Below are 18,801 nucleotides of genomic sequence, written 5' to 3'. Positions count from 1 at the left end.
TAAATGTAATCATAAGACAGAGAAATTAGATACTTTAGGAAAGCTCACAAGATCTGAAAGCCAGTAGTTGATGTGGCTTATACATTTGTGACAAAGGAGCATTACCCAGATAGCAAAGGGCTATTGATCCAAAAGTTCTGGCTGACATTCAAAGAAAGAAGCTGAATCTCTTCCAGCAACATGCATTTTGATTAAAGAAAGGAATTAAACTAGAGTTTAACCAAATAAAATAGGGAAGCATAGCACTTGATTGCTTATATACTCCTTCAAATATATTGTCGTCCTAAAACTAGCAGAGAGGCTAGATCTAAACGCTCAGAGTTTGAAAAGGAAACCATCACAAGATCTTGTGTGCCATTGAAAACTGGTCCAACTGAGGCCTAATAGTTTTTAATCCTTGCAATGGATTAATTCATCTGTTTAGACAAAATTTTATACCGAAGAAAGTGATGAATGAGTATGTGTTATATTTTTTACATTTACATCTTTTTCAATAACTTTATTGAATTTGTTCTTTGTTAACTTCATATATATATACATATATATATATATATTTGCATACACACATATTATATATATATTTGCTCTCTTCTGCCCACTTCCCCTATTACTACTCCCCTACAAGTTCCTTTCTCACATTCCTGTCTTTTGTTTTGTGGCCTATTGAAATTCACCAGGACAATCTGTGTGAATATGCAGTTAGAAATATCCATGGGAGACTGGTGGGTTCCTCAGTGGGTACACAATTGCCTCTTGCTCAGAATACATCAATAGCTCAGTAAGGAGGGGTAGGACTTGATGAACCCTTCCCTGATCCATGATTGATTGTTGACAAGTTCAGTCTTCTGTATAGGTTCATTCTACAGCTGTTGTGAGGGCATGATTGCGTTGGTTGTACCATGGCTAGAACATAGTATTTCATAGCCTTTCTCCCTATATTCTGCTCTTACATTTATTTATTTATTTATTTATTTATTTATAGCCTATCTTCCAGTGATATTCCCTGAGCCTTAGAGGAGATAACAAAAATGTCCTGTTCAGGGATGACCACCCAACAAACAGTTTTTCTCAACACCTTTAGCAGTCAAGTTTCTATATTCACTATCATTTATGGAAACGAGATGGTGCTTTGATAGAGGCTGAGAATAGCATTTGTCTGTGAGTATAAGCATAAATATTTAGAAGACAACTGGGTGCCATGTCAATTTAGCTAAATGATATTACTAGGTTCACCTCTAGAGCCTGACACCTCCTCAGATAGAAATTTTTGACTGGAATTAGAATATCGAGCATGCATTTGCTTTTGTGGAACAAGCCTCAAAGCTAATGAGAGAGTTGTTGGTAACCCCAGTAACATTACTGCCACTTTTGAATGCATGGTCACATCTTACCTGGCACATTGGTATTGTTCTGAGAGTTCACAGATGATTAAAACCATTGATTTGGTTTCTCTCTCAGCAACTTGCAAAACATCTTCCAATACTTAAAGTCAGCAGGAGAAAACTTCCCGGCTCAATTTCAGCTCAATTTCTCTTTATCTTGCAACAAAGATATATTCTATCTTCAGCAGTGGGTCTTATCAACTAAGTTTTGGCGCACAACCAAGAAGAATGATAAGAGCCTGTATTATTGTTTAGGATGGAAGGCTCTGGGACCTCCCTAATCAACAACTCATAAGAAGAGACCTTCACCTGGTGCTGGAATTTTTTTTTAATTACCCAGGGGATTTTTGAAGCATCATTATCAAACCCTGCAGGATATCTCCTTTAAATTATATATTTTTTTAATTGGGTGCATGCTTTCTTGTGTTGAATGCATTGGATGTAGTTTGCTTTCTCCCAATTAAATGATATTTGTATATTCAACTGTGATTCAGAATCATGAAAATATTTAACTCCCCAAGGCCATTCTTCCCTGAATAATAGAGAGCTCCTGAAGGCTCAAGGGCTTTTGTTCTCCTCAGCATGAGCCAGTGCTTTAATTTTCCTAGGATTAATTGTGTGAAGTCTCTATAAAGTTGCTGGTTTCTCTTCTTCTCCTTGCCCCCCCTTTCTTCTCACATTCTCTCTCTTCCTCCTCTTTTTTCTCACCATTTTGTAAAACTATTTTTGAATGTCAGATGTGCTTCTCAGCATTACTCTAGCTTCTGGCTTTGTTTTTAAAAGAGTTCGCCTTTTCCTCCATTCTTTGGAACACTCGCAATAGTTTAGAAATTTCTGAAACTTACTGATTTGAAAACTGAGCCTGTTAAAAAAAAATACACATCTTCCCCCCAATTTTTTCCATTGTTTGACTAATTTCAATCATTTGTTCATTTTTTATGTATTTTAAAGATATCCATCTCTCCATTTTACAAGCTTTTAAAAACAGCATGTATGTGTGTATAACATTTTATAATTCTGTACTTTTTAATTTGTTTTGATTTTTGAGATAGGTTTCAGAGTGGGCTTGAACTTGCTATGTAGCCAAGGGTGGCCTTGACCCCTTTATCCTTCTGCTTCCATCTCATAGGCACTGGGGTTACAAGGCTATATAAACCTGCATACCCAGCTTTGGCCCTTCCTTACTTTGATTCATCATATTATTTTCATAGTCGAGTTAATGGTTTGTTTATCTTTAATGTTTAAATGAAATGTTCTAACATTATCTGCATTCTCATATATTAATATCTTCACAATGTTATTAATAAAATTATTTGGTTTTCTTTGGTTTGTATTTCTTATTCTTCTTGAGTTAACTCCTGAATTCACTATTTTGGCTTTGTTTAATGAATAGTTTATAATCTGGAAATAGCATCTGCAACCTATGTCAAATCACCACTTTCCTTGCTCTTAGGTGTTTTGCATTGGCCAATTTTTTTTTACATGTTCTTTGGCCATGGTTTTGGTTTTGTTCTTTGTTCTCAGTTTTGTTTCATTGCCCTCATTTTACAATGTTTAGAACTAGATCATTTTCCTTTTCATGACATTTCATTGCTAACAAAGGTCAAAGTGTGTGTATCACTATACACTGCATTTTCATCACATAAGTGTGTGTGTGTGTGTGTGTGTGTGTGTGTGTGTGTGTGTGTGTGTGTGGTGTGGTCCAAAAAGACTCTTCACTTAACCAATGTAAAAGAAGAATGCAAGTAACCATACAACTATGCAACTTCTCAGCATAATAATGATCACTTACTTCTAAGCTAATGCTTTTAGGACCCAAGATAAATGCAGCAAGCAAACACACTTCCAATGGAAACAGAGTTCAGCATAACATGAGACAGGATGAAAGAGAAAACAGGCATCCCCATACCATCAAACATGGTGTCCCAGTGTGATTGGATTATAAACTATGACATCCCCTACAGTAGTGCTTACTAGATCTAGTTATAATCACCTCAGAATCTTTTTGACACTCAAAGTGTAAGCCACATCCTTTATCAATTAAATAGTTGTTTCTAGGCTGGGACTTAGGTGTAAATATTTATAAAACATCCAAAGGAATTTCAATGGACAGACAAGGTAGAATCCATTATTCCATGTCTACTACCTGAAGCACATCCAGATAAACCTTATTTGCTTATATATCTGCACCTTAAATCTGTAGATCTCAAACTTGAGCTTTACTCTGTTGCAGTAATGTTTAAAAAGTGGTGCCTGGTCCAGGCTGTTACCAGACAGCTGCCATTTTTCCGCACGGCTGCGGCTCTGGACCATGGCTCTGGCTAGCTTGAAACACAGGCTAGCTTGAAACACTAGCCATAGCACCCATGAGTCGCCATCGTGGTAGCTGGTTCTACCAACCCACCACGCTGTCCACAAGGCTTGACTGGAACCCCAGACAATACCTGCCATGCCCGGGGCTCCCTGTAGAATGAAGTCTCTCAAAGCTCAAAGGTATCCAATTGGTACATATATTTGGAAATGCTCAATTAACAACATACCCACACATTAGAATTGTTAACCCAAATTAACTAACTTAGATATGAATAATTACCTGAGACTGCTAAAGACACAGTTGTCTCCAGACATTTTCTCTCCTGCTCCTCCCTTCTTCATCTCCTCCCCTTCCTCTCCTTCTCTCTCTTTGCTCCTCCCACATTAGCTCCACCCCCATCAGCTCCTCTGCAAACAATGTAGCAGCCGCAGGAAACCATCCTGCTACATTACCCCAATAACTTGATATATGACAGTGTTTCTCTATGTATGGCTGTCTTGCAACTCTCTTTGAAGATCATGCTAGTCTCAAACTCAGATCCACCTTCCTCTGATTCCCAAGTACTACGATTAAAGGCATTTGTCACCCTGTCCAAGAATTGAAAATATTTTTAAAACATGGTTTCTAGGCTTCAAATGTCAGCATCCAACAAATCTGTCTAAAATAGCCTGAAGATTGGCATAAACATTACCTGATGAAATTGATAATGTTAGTCCTCAGAAGACACCTTCAGACTCACTATTGCAGATACTTTAGCTTTAATTTCAGAATAGCGACAATATCTAAAATTTAGCTGCAATATGAATACTTTCAAGAAGTCCCCATGACTAGGGTGTATAATAAGAAAGACCACTAGATAGATGTTTCAAGACCATATAAATTTGTACTTTATAAACCTGCTGTGCTCTCACTTAATAAAAGTCTTTATAAAGTATTTATTAACAAGTACTTTGAAGACAGCCAAACTAATTGCCATATTAACAATTCAAGTGTGATGTAGTTGCTTCAATCTAAGAACTTCATTTAGCATTTCAACATTAATTTCTAATTAACTGCTAATGTTTTCTTATATTTTTATGGGCTCGCCTATGTGTAGATTATTTCTAAATTTGCACTGATTTCTGTAGCAAAATGACTCAATATTTTCCCATATCTCTAAGGATCTATGACACTAACATGCGGTAATATATTCTAGGAACTTTAGAAAAAGGAATTGCAGTTGCAGATCAAAAATTTTGAATTTTAATACTGTATGAGTATCTCAATGTCTGTGAAATAGTAAAAGAAATTCTGGTGCTATAGGACCTAAAACAAGAATTGATAAATTATGATCTATACACCATGTTCAGTCTATTGCCTTACATGTGCACCTTCTTATATTGTCTGTGGTTGCTCTCATGACACAGTGGAAGACCTGAGGAGTTAGTTCCACAAAATCTAACATATTTACCATCTGGTTCTTTACACAAATAGTTCATTCAGCCCATATAGCCATGTGACCACACTATCATCTTATTCCTATTCTTCATCACACATGGTTCTTGTAAACGTGCCAGAAATGTGAATTGGATGCTCTCTAGTGTCTATTTTGCACCCTGTGGCTGCTATAGAATGAAGCAGTAGTGGTTCCTTCAGAACCTTTTAGGTTAGTTCCTTTAGATCATCCTGTCTCTTTGAGAATTTAGGGGTTTGTTTTCTGCCGAGTCAGAGGCTAACTTGAATATTGTCTTTGGAGAGTTTCTGGAGCATGCTTTTTTTTTTAATATATAGATTGTCCCCAGCGCTAACTTGCTCTTTTGGGATAAATAGCAGCTAACCTCAGGGGAAGTTTGCAAAAGGTCAGTAGAAACCATAGACATAGGTGCAGTTTGGATATATAAATGATGTCAAATGTCCTGACAACTTGCACTTGGAATGCGTTATGTCATGAGAGATTAGCATTCCCTGTCGAATCACATACCTCAGATGATAATAATAATGTGAAAGAGGATAAAACATGTAAATGGAATATCAAAAGAAAACAAGAATGAGAGAAGGAAAAGAAGTGACTAGGAAACCATCAGTTCTGACATCATAATAGAACACAGCAATAGATGAGAGTTAAGTGTGGTGTGGCTGAGGAAGCTAAATCAAAGAATTTAAAAGGAAAGTCAATCACAACATTGAAATAAACATGATGAGATGGCAAGAGAGAAGGCATCCCAGAGAGAGAAGCGGGGGTACCAAGTGCCTTGCTGCTGTTGAGAGACTGTGTCTTAAATACTAGTTTAGTTTTGTTGGGATGCATCAAGAATTTGGAAAAGACCCGAAATGGGATGACAATGACTGAGTCCTGTGCCTGACCAAAAAGTAAAATATAGAGAAAGCACTGGAGTGCTTCTCATCACATCATTGATGAGTAAACAAGACAGTAAGACAGGAGCAGAAATACCTACCACTACTCTCAAGAGAAAACCATGGATTTGTGCCCATTCCATTTGTACTCGTGTTGTATTTCTATGAAAAATCTGCAAAGATAGAATCCTATGGTAAAGTTCAAATGCTAGTTAATGGATTTTACTGAAGAAAAATAAAGGAAATGGTGGCTAGGAAAGTGGAAGGGCAGTGGTAGAGATATGTTCCACTGTTTTATCTTTAATCAGACAGTTAAATGTCAGGAGATGCATGAGTTGATACTAGTTGATTTCACTGTGCATTTTAGGTTTGTTCTTAGTCATTGAGCTCCTTCTTGTTACCAGTATTCTATGTAAAAGAGTGTGAGAAGTGGTCCATCATATTGATTTGCCAAATCAGGGATATACATATATATATAAGAAAAAAGTATGGATAAAAGCTAGTAAAGAGAAAAGTATGGATAGGAGAGACATGTTTCTTTTAAAGAACTTAATGTGTTAGAATCACAAGAGACAAGGGAGACTGTTATAAGATGCATATAGGAAGGATTGGAAAGATGGCTCAGCAGTTTAGACAACTTGCCAATTTTGCAGAGGACCCAGGTTTAGTTCCCAGCACACACATGGCAGTTAATAACTCTTTGTCACTCAAGTTCCAGGGGATCTGATGACCTATTTTGACCCCCATCGGCAGTAGGCACACATGTAGTGCATATACACACATGCAGGATTAACACTCATACACACAAAATAAATCTAAAAATATTTTGAAAAGCATAGCACAGAGAAGGAGTGTCACAAAGTTACATAAGAATCTATTTGTAATTGATAGCTGCTGCAAGAAGAGAAACTAGGTTTCTTCAGTGAAGTGGCACTGGATCTGTCTGGCACCATACTCTGGTGTTATTGGCCAACAAAGCATGATTCTACATTTTTTCACTTGTCTGTTTGTTTGAGAGAGAAAGAAAAACATGGTGTCAGGAGAATGGGGAGGTAGGAAAATCTGGAAGGACTTGGCAGAGGAGAAGGAATATGATCAAAATATACTGTATAAAATTATCAAAGAGTAAAAAAAAAAACTATAAGTATATGTATACTGTATTATGGAGAGAAATATTCAGATTTGGAAGGTACTGTATAGAAATAAACTAAAAATAAAATATGTTAAATGAAAAGAGAAATACAAAAGGCAGTATTTAAGAGAATGCTGAGGAAGTCAGTTTGCATATCTGAATGAGTGCCTGTGTCATTCACTGAAATTAGAAACTCTGGAGGAATAATCTACATTTAGAGACAAAAGTACAGAATCTCAGTGTTTAAAATACTTAACTGGAAAACTTTCAAAATATCCAGAAGGCAAAAAATATTAGGGAAATTGAGCCCATTCAGTATAGAGTTCAGAAATGATATCTGATCAAATACTGAATCAGTTTATGGATCATTAGGATATAATGTCAACCAATTTAAATCATAGGGAAGGCTTAACAGAAACAAAAGGATTCAGAGGGCCAACCTTTGAAGAATCCAATATCTAAAAGGCCAAATCATTCGAATCCAGCACACATAGCACAGAAGATAGAACAGTCACAGAGATGAGAAAGAGCAGGGCTAGAGAATCAACATGTACTTCCAACAGGGAACACACTCTCTAGGTTTTATGCTTCTAAGAAGTCAAAAAATGGCTTAACATACACACTGAGTTTAGGAATGGAAGGTATTCATTGACTTTGTCAAGTGCTACCATAGTGCAAAGATGCAAGAAGACACTGTATGGTAGAATTAGATTTTTTAAAAAAATGAAGACTGAAGAAGATAAGGGGCACATGGAGATGACTGAGGGTAAATTTGAAAGGATATTTAAGTATTCAAGAACTAAGGATTGGGAAATTGTGTAGTGGTGGTGGTGGTGGTAGTGCTCACTTTTTGTTTTGGTGGTTGGTTTTGGTTGTAAAAAGGCTTTGAATTTTGAGCTGACACTGATTCAGGATGGAAGGACATGGAAGGAAAATAAACAATCTAGAAAGTAGATGAGGTCACTGATGAAATGTATATGCACAAATATTTCTCCAAATATATTTATTTAAATATGTATGTGCATATGCATGCATGCATATAGAAGTCTGGGAAATATTTCAGAAATATTGTCGTTTAAGAAATTATAGAGAGAACTCTGCCCGGTCTGCTCTTGTGTGGATTCCACCGGAGACATCCTGGAGGCTCCATGGATCCCACACACTGCCCTAAGGTAGAAAGACCCACACACTGCCCTAAGCCCATAGCTGGGTGCTGGGAGCACTCAGATTCCAGCAGATATCCAAACCCTCGCCCCTGCGGACTAGCACTCCCCTTCCGCACCTCTCCTGGATCTGAGGCCTGGACCAGACCTCTGCCCTGTCTGCTCTTGTGTGGACCCCGGATTCCGCCCGAGACATTCTGGAAGGTCCACTCAACCCCGAGCCACAGAGGAACAACTGAACTCAGAGCATCAGACAACATATCCTGAGATATCCTAGAGGAGCCACTGCACTCAGATCAGTGGGCACCTTATCCTGAGACATCCTAGAGAAACACTGCACCCAGAACAGCAGACACCTAGCTGGACTACTACCTTGGAGGCACCATATCCTGAGCCATCCTAGAAGTACCACTGTACTCAGTGCAGCTGGAGAAGATCACAGAGACATCTGGTCCCCTAGGAGATCACTAGATAGGCAGAAAACTGGAAAGGCAGGCTTCAGTCAGAGACAGCAAGTACAGGCAGCACTAGAGTTAACCAGATGGCAAAAGGCAAGCGCAAGAACATAAGCAACAGAATTCAAAGTTACATGCTATCATCAGAACCCAGTTCCCCCATCATAGCAAGCCCTGAACACCCCATCACACCAGAAAAGCAGGATTCAGAATTAAAATCACTTCTCATGACGATGATAGAGGACTTTAAGAAAGACATAAATAACACTCTCAAAGAACTTAAGGAGAACACTGGTAGACAGATAGAAACCCTTAAAGAGGAAACACAAAAATCCCTTAAGGAATTGCAAGAAAACAAAACCAAACAGGAGAAGGAATTAAACAAAAACCATCCAGGATCTAAAAATGGAAGTAGAAACAATAAAGAAATCACAAAAGGAGACTACCCTGGAGATAGAAAACCTAAAAAAATGATCAGGAGTCATAGACACAAGTATCACCAACAGAATACGATAGAAGAAAGAATCTCATGTGCAGAAGATACCATGGAAAACATTGACATAACTGTCAAAGAAAATGCAAAACACAAAAAGCTACTAACCCAAAATATACAGGAAATCCAAGCCACAATGAGAAGGCCAAACCTAAGGATAATAGGTATAGATGAGGGGGAAGACTCCCAACTTAAAGGATCAGTAAATATCCTCAACAAAATTATAGAGGAAAACTTCCCTAACCTAAAGAAAGAGATGTCCATAAATATACAAGAAGCCTACAGAACTCCAAGTAGTTTAGACCAGAAAAGAAATACTTCCCACCAAAAATAGTCAAAACATCAAATGTACAAAACAAAGAAAAAATACTGAAAGCAATAAGGGAAAAGGTAAAATAACATATAAAGGCAGACCTATAAGAATTACACCAGACTTCTCACCAGAGACCATAAAAGCCAGAAGATCCTGGACCGATATCATACAGATCCTAAGAGAACACAAATGCCAGCCTAGACTATTATACCCAGCAAAACTCTCAATCAATATTGATGGAGAAACCAAAATATTCCATGACAAATCCAAATTTACACAATATCTCACCACAAATCTAGCACTTCAAAGGATAATTGGTGGAAAACTCCAACACAAGTAGAGAAACTACAACCTAGAAAAAGCAAAAAAGTAATCCTCGAACAACCCTAAAAGAAGGTAGCTATACAAACATATCTCCACTGCCAATAACAAAAATAACAGGAAACAACATTCATTTTTCCTTAATATCTCTCAATATCAATGGACTCAATTCTCCAATAAAAAGACATAGACTATCAGACTGGATACGTAATCAGGACCCAACATTTTGCTGCATTCAGGAGACGCACCTTTGTGAAAAAGACAGACACTACCTCAGAGTAAAAGGTTGGAAAACAATCCTCCAAGCAAATGGTCCCAAGAAACAAGTGGGAGTAGAGATTCTAATATCAGATAAAATCGTGTTTCAACCAAAAGTAATCAAAAAAGATAAAGAAGGACACTTCATATTCATCAAAGGAAAAATGTACCAAGAGGAACTCTCAATTCTGAACATCTATGCCCCAAATGCAAGGGCACCCACATATATAAAAGAAACTTTACTAAAGCTTAAAGCATACATTGCACCCTACACAATAATAGTGGAAGATTTCAACACCCCACTCTCAGCTATGGACAGATCATGGAAACAGAAACTAAACCGAGACACAATGAAACTAACAGAAGTTATGAACCAATTGGACTTAACTGATATCTATAGAACATTTCATCCTAAAACAAAAGAATATACCTTCTTCTCAGCACCTCATGGTACCTCCTCCAAAATAGACCATATAATTGGTCACAAAACAGTCCGCAAAAGATACAAAAAGATTGAAATAATCCCTTGTACCCTATCAGACTACCATGGACTAAGACTTGTCTTTGACATGGACAAAAACAACAGAAATCCCACATACACTTGGAAACTGAACAATGCTCTACTCAATAATAACTTGGTCAAGGAAGAAATAAAGAAAGAAATTAAAGATTTTTTTAGATTTAAATGAAAATGAGGACACATCATATCAAAACTTGAGAAAATGGAAAGAGCATACGTTAACAACTTGACAGCACACCTGAAAGCATTAGAACAAAAAGAAGCTAATATACCCAAGAGGAGTAGATGGCAGGAAATAATCAAACTCAGGGCTGAAATCAACCAAGTTGAAACAAAAAGAACTATACAAAATATCAACAAAGCCAGGAGCTGGTTCTTTGAGAAAATCAGCAAGATAGACAACCCCTTAGCCAGACTAACCAAAGGGTACACAGACAGTACTCAAATTAATACAATCAGAACTGAAAAGGGAGACATAACAACAGAAACAGTGGAAATTAAAAAAAATCGTCAGATCCTACTACAAAGGTCTATACTCAACAAAATTGGAAAATCTGTATGAAATGGACAATTTTCTAGACAGATACCAGATTCCAAAGTTAAACAAGGAGCAGATAATCCACCTAAGCAGTTGAATAACTCCTAAAGAAATAGAAGCAGTCATTAAAAATATCCCCACCAAAAAAATGTCCAGGGCCAGATGGTTTCAGTGCAGAATTCTATCAGACCTTCAAGGAAGACCTAATACCAATCCTCTTCAAGATATTCCATCAAATAGAAACAGAAGGAACACTACCCAATTCATTCTATGAAGCTACCATTACGCTCATACCTAAACCACAGAAAGACCCAACAAAGAAAGAGAACTACAGACCAATCTCTCTTATGAATATTGATGCAAAAAATACTCAATAAAATTCTCGCAAACTGAATCCAACAACACATGAAAACAATTATCCATCAAGATCAAGTAGGCTTTATCCCAAGAATGCAGGGATGGTTCAATATTTGGAAATCCATCAATGGAATCCACTATATGAATAAACTCAAAAAAACCCACATGGTCATCTCACTAGACTCTGAGAAAGCATTTGACAAGATTCAACATCCCTTCATGTTAAAAGTCTTGGAAAGATCAGAAATTCAAGGCCCATACTAAACATAGTAAAAGCAATATACAGCAAGCCAGTAGCCAACATCAAACTAAATGGAGAGAAACTTAAAGCAATCCCACTAAGATCAGGGACTAGACAAGGCTGCTCACTCTCACCTTACCTATTTAATATAGTACTGGAAGTCCTAGCTAGAGCAATTGGACAACAAAAGGAAGTCAAAGGGATACAGATAGGAAAGGAAGAAGTCAAAATTTCACTATTTGCAGATGATATGATAGTATACTTAACTGACCCTAAAACTTCCACCAGAGAACTCCTAAACTTGATAAACAACTTTAGCAACGTGGCTGGATGTAAAATCAACTCAAACAAATCAGTAGCCTTCCTCTACCCAAAGGATAAACAGGCTGAGAAAGAAATTGGGAAATGACACCCTTCACAATAGCCACAAATAAAATAAAATAAAATAAAGTAAAATAAAATAAAATAAAATATCGCAGAGTGAATCTAACCAAGCAAGTGAAAGATCTGTATGACAAGAACTTCAACTCTCTGAAGAAAGAAATCAAAGAAGATCTCAGAAGATGGGAAGATCTCTTATGCTCCTGGATTGGCAGGATTAACTTAGTAAAAATGGCCATCCTGCCAAAAGCAATCTACAGATTCAATGCAATCCCCATCAAAATTCCAAATCAATTCTTCATAGAGATAGAAAGAGCAATTTACAAATCCATTTGGAATAACAAAAAAACCTAGGATAGCGAGAACTATTCTCAACAATAAAAGAACTTCTGGGGCAATCACCATCCCTGACCTCAAACAAAGCAGTAGTGATAAAAAACTGCATGGTATTGGTACAGAGACAGGCAGGAAGATCAATGGAATAGAAGTGAAGACCCAGAAATGAACCTGCACACCTATGGTCACTTGATCTTTGACAAGGGAGCTAGAACCATCCAGTGGCAAAAGGACAGCATTTTCAACAAGTGGTGCTGGCTCAACTGGAGGTCAGCATGTAGAAGAATGCAAATTAATCCATTATTATTACCTTGTATAAAGCTCAAGTCCAACTGGATAAAGGACCTTCACATAAAGTCAGATACACTGAAACTAATAGAAGAGAAGTTGGGGAAGACCCTCGAATACCTAGGCACAGGGGAAAAGTTCCTGAACAGAACACCAATGGCTTATGTTCTAAGATCAAGAATCAACAAAACAAATGGGACCTCATCAAATTGCAAAGCTTCTGTAAGGCAAAGGATACTGTCAACAAGACAAAATGGCAACCAACAGATTGGGAAAGATCATTACCAATCCTAGATCTGATAGAGGACTAATATCGAATATATACAAAGAACTCAAGAAATTAGATGCCAAACAACAAAATAACCCCATTAAAATGGGGTACAGAGCTAAACAAATAATTCTCAAGTGAGGAAACACGAATGGCCGAGAAGCACCTTAAGAAATGCTCAATATCCTTAGTCATCAGGGAAATGCAAATCAAAACAACACTGAGATACCACCTCACACCAGTCAGAATGGCTAAGATCAAAAATTCAGGTAATAGTAGATGCTGGCGAGGATGTGGAGAAAGAGGAACACTCCTTCATTGTTGCTGGGGTTGCAAGCTGGTACAACCACTCTGGAAGTCAGTCTGGCGGTTCCTCAGAAAATTGGACATAGCACTACCTGAGGATCCAGATATACCACTCCTGGGCATATACCCAGAAAATGCCCCAACATATAACAAAGACATATGCTCCACTATGTTCATAGCAGCCTTATTTATAATAGCCAGAAGCTGGAAAGAACCCAAATGCCCTTCAACAAAGGAATGGATACAAAAAATGTGGTACATTTACACAATGGAATATTACTCAGCTATTGAAAATAATGAATTCAAGAAATTCTTAGGTAAATGGATGGAACTAGAAAATATCATCCTGAGTGAGGTAACCCAATCACAAAAGAACAGACATGGTATTTACCCACTGATAAGCAGAGATTAGCCCAAAAGTTTGAAACAACAAAGATTCAACTAACAGACCACATGAAGCTCATGAAGAAGGACCAACAAGTGAGGATGCCTAGGTCTTTCTTAGAAGGAGTAACTAAACACCCAAGGGAGCAAATATGGTGACAAAGTAGGACAGAATCTGAAGGAGAGGTTGTATGGAGACCATTCCACCTGGGTATTCATCCCATATGCAGTCACCAAAAATAGACGCTGATATGGATGTCAGGAAGGGAAAGCTGACAGCAGCCTAATAAGGCTGTCTCCTTAGAGGTCCCCCAGAGTCTGACATACCCAGAGGAAGATACTCTCAGCTAACCATTAATCTGATCAAAGTTTCCCAATAGAGAATTTAGAGAGTAAACTGAAGGAGCCTAAAGGGTTGGTGGCCCCATGAGAAGAGCAACAATACCAACTATCCAGAGCTCCCCAGAGTCTAAACCACCAGCCTAGGAGCACATATGGAGAGAAACATGACTCCAGCTGTATATGTAGGGGAGGATGGCCTTGTTGGGCATTGGTGGGAGAGGAGATCTTTGGTCCCATGAAGGCTGAACACTGAGTAGGGGGGTGAATCTCAGGGTGGGGAGAGGGGAGTGGGGGGTAGGAGGGTGCACACCCTCATAGAAGCAGGAGGAGGGGGGATGGGATAAGGGGTTCCTGGGTGGTGGGGGGAATGCGGTAAGGGGATAAAATTTGAAATGTAAATATTATATCCAATAAAAGAGGGGAAAAAAGAAAAGCTGTTAGAACCAACATCCTTAATAAAATGTTAGCCCTCTTAAAAAAATTATCTTGATACTAAAATTTGTTTTGAGAATTGTATATTGCAGAATAATCAGCCTTGGTGTATCTACTTATCAAGCAAGCTGGGAAGACCTGCTCAAACCTCTGAGGTCCGGGAATTCCATCTGGATGCAGTGAAGACACAGCATCAGAGGCTTATCAATTTACTCTTCCCCCCACTCCTCTTCTAATATCTCAATGCCCATAATCAGCTTGAAGAAGCTAATCAAGAGTCAGCATCCCTATTTTCTAGACTTGGGGACTAAGGTGGTAAATGTTGGGCTGTCATTCTAGGGAAAAGTAGTGGTTTTATGGGAATAGAGAGGATTAACTAGGATTTATTGCATAGCCATAACCTATTGGTAAAAATCTGTACAATTATTATCAAGATGAAGATATAATTTCTTAAATGGCACCAATTTACTTTGATTACAAATTTTAAGGTTTTCATTGGTACGAGCTTCTTATTGATATAAAAGTGAGATGAATATTGTTACTCTCATAGGCATTGTACCAGTATAACACATTTAGGAATACAAGGTTTAGACTCAGTCCTTCTTTAACTTTTTTTAAAACATATTTGAGATGGTTAGCCTGTGAGTTAAGGGACTATAGCAAATTCATGGCTTGGAGTTTATTGTTAGGGTGTTTTCTATGTTTTATTTAGAAATAGCTGAGTGGAGTTAACAGACAACAGTCCAGGTTACCTTACATGGATAGTTGGTTTTCAAAATGTCAGAAGTCCACAGAATTGACGTGACAAACATTTCAGTATTAATGTTCATTTTCATTAGAGACCTGTCTGCTCCTGACAGCTTCCTGTATTGAAATCTAAGAAGAAATTGAGCATCTTTAGAGTTACTCCAGTTGTGGTGAGACATCCACTAAACAAGAATTGCAGACAAGAATTGCCTCTTTCCAGCTACAGACAAATTACTGTCCAGAAAAGAACACACTTGCAGAATAGCTGACTGATTATATCTGCCTAGACAGAGTAATCAGCCCTTAATAATTCTGTAGCACTAAGGTCTGTCAGATGATCCTGGGCCAGAAAGCAGAAGAACAGATGCTCCAACGTTTTGTAGTAGAGAGAGTGTCCAGGTGTTCAGTGGTCTCTATAAATTGGCTAAGGTTTAGAAGCTATGCTTTGTGCTTCCCACAATTATAGTTAACTCAGTCATTCTGGATTTCTGACAGGGTTAAAAACTTATAGTCTCATAGCCAATCCTGGCTATTTACCTTGAGAGAAAAGATTTGAGTGGATGGTTTTCAGCTGACATTCATTCTAAAGCCAAGGAAAAAGCCAGGTTCAGAACTAAGTGTTTTAGTTAGGATAGATGACAGAGGTTCTGGTTAGTCAACAAAATGATGGACTGGGTATTAGGACTATCCTGTACCTCACTGGTACCAATTGGCATAATTATGCTCTAATTGCATTTTGAGAGAAAAGTTTTATTTTAACAGGAAAGGTGATATGTAGGAGGAGCTAAGGTGGGAGGAGTACTGAGAGGAAGAGAAGGAGTAAGGAGAGGAGGAGAAGAAGGAGAGGAGAAGCTAGGTGATGAGAGAGAGAAAGAAGGGGGAGACAGGGAGGCAGATGTTCACGTATCTCCACCAGTCAAAGATAATTGATATATCTAGGTCGGGTAGTGGGTTACACCTCTGATCGAGCATTACCAAACTTATAAAGCCTTTGATTAACATTTTTTTAAAAATGTTTATAAATGCAAAAAGGAAAAGGGGGCATGGGATAGGGGTTTTCTAAGGAGGGGAATGGGGAAAGGGGATGGCATCTGAAGTGTAAATAAGATATCCAATAAAAAATGAAAAAAAATTATAGAGAGCTGGGCATAGTGCATGCCTTTTATCCCAGTATTTAAGAAGCAGATGCATTTCTCTGTGAGTTCAAGGCCAGCCTGGTCTACGTAATGAGTTATAGTATATATAGTGAGACTCAGTCTCAATCAAACAAACAAATAAAGCTACAGAGAACAAGATTGCTGACAATGTTATGATAAGAGAAAGAACAGACTGTGGTTCTATAAAAACAATTACAAGTGCTTTAAGAAAAAGCAGAAACTTTCTAGAATCAAATAAGATATCATTTCAAAAAGAATGGGAACTAAAAAAAATCCATTGGCTTAAACAAATGTTCATAATGGCTTTGGAATAAATTTATTCCCTGGAACAGTAGGATAAAATCCAGATTAAAGTGGGTTAAAATGGATATGCTAGGACAGACACAGAGGCAGTAAAAGTGGAAGCAATTACAGAGAAAATGAAAAGGGTAAGTGAATCTGAAGAGACACTGAAGGTTAAATAGAGATATGGTACAGAAGATAGAAAATAATTAAATTAAGGTTTGATGAGAAGGAAAAACAAAGGGATATGAAGTATCTAATAATGGGAAATATGGAGAGAAAGTAGTAGTAATAGGCTTAAAGGGGAAGATATTTATCTTTGGTGACAACATAAAACAAGACAAAATGCTTACAGAAGAAAAAGTTATTTGTGCTATGATGGCAGAACACTGATAGAGTTAGAGTATATTAGGCTTTTGTTTCTTTATTAAGAAATAAGATCATTTTATAAGAAAGCAGAATCAGTAAAGGGCTGAGAGATGGCTCAGTGCTTGCTGCACAGGGGTGGAAAACCTGACTTTGGATCCCTGGCATCAAGCTAAAAAACTGGTCCCATGCATGCTTGCAGTACCAGCACTGAAAACTAAAGAGAGGCAAATCCTGGAGACTTGTTGATCAGCCAGTCCAGTCAACTAGTGAGCTCTGGATTCAGCAAGGGATCCTATATCTTTCATTGGGGATTCCATTGTTGTGAAGGACACAATGACCAAGGCAACTCTTATAAAGGAAAACATTTTAATTGGGTCTAGCTTACACTTTCAGAGATTCAGTCCGTTACCATCATGGCAGAAAGTATTATGCTGGAGGAGCCAAGAGTTCTGCATCTGCAGCTAAGAGAGAATGTCTCACAGGTAGCTAAGAGGAAAATCTCATTGACCACCCCTACAGTGACACACTTCCTCCAACAAGGTCATACCTCCTAGTAGTGCCACTCCCTGGGCCAAGCATATTCAAATCACCACACTGTCTAATAACCTAAAGTTGAAGGCGACTGAAGAAGATACCCAACACCAAACTCTGGTCTTCAGAGGCACACATACAACACATGTAGCTGCTCCCCCCTCCCCCAACACATACAAACAACAATAACAACGACAACAACAACAACACACACGGAAGGAATAAAAGATGAATGACAGATGAAATGTAGATGAAGATTACAATAAAGACAAACATTTCTGTCTTCATAATGGCTTTTTAGTTCTAAGTAGATGATAGTTCTACAAATAAAATTGATTGATTATAGTCTTATATAGCTAAGATACTATATATTTTTAAACAATTATGAGAAGTATGCTAATGTCAGTGACATGGGGAACACTAACATTTGAAAGAATTGAAGACCAAGAGCTGGCATGGCCAATAGCTCATTAGGTGACTTTGGAGACTATGAACTTACTGCGAGTAGATAGTTACTCACCAAATCATTTTCTTCTTCTTTAAGATAGCTATCTTATATGCATTTTCAGGCCCACGATGAAGCCAATAGTTGAGTCTGGACCAAAAAAATGAGCAGAGAAGAAAGTAGAGCACTGTTCTTTATGGCCCTATCTCCATAATCTTCACGTATGTGCCCTTTCTTTTCTTTCTTCATTAGATGGCTGCATATAGTGAACTCTTAACAATTTAGAAGCAGATAGAGCCACAACATGGCATGAACCTGTGTTTCTGAGTCCAGTGTTTGGAAAAGGGACTTCTATAAGAACCATTTGAGCCAAAATCCATATTTTTATTCTTCTTGTGTTAGTGATTCGTATTAGTCAAGGTTCTCTAGAGTAGCAGAACTTACAGAATAAATCTCTTCACACACACAGACACACAAACATACACACACACACACACTATATATATATATATATATATGTATATATGTATATATATATATATATGTAATTTATTAGAATCACTTATAGGCCATGGTTCTATTAATCCAGCAATGGCAGACTATGAACAGAAGGTCCAAGAACACAGTAGTTGCTTAGTCCACAAGCTGGATGTCTCAGCTGATCTTCAGTAAACTAAGGAATTTCCCCTAACAAATAGGCTTTGATGCCAGT

This window comes from Arvicanthis niloticus, chromosome X, assembly GCF_011762505.2.
Source record: "Arvicanthis niloticus isolate mArvNil1 chromosome X, mArvNil1.pat.X, whole genome shotgun sequence".
NCBI classification, from domain to species: Eukaryota; Metazoa; Chordata; class Mammalia; order Rodentia; family Muridae; genus Arvicanthis; species Arvicanthis niloticus.
This window is presented reverse-complemented; position numbering follows the sequence as displayed.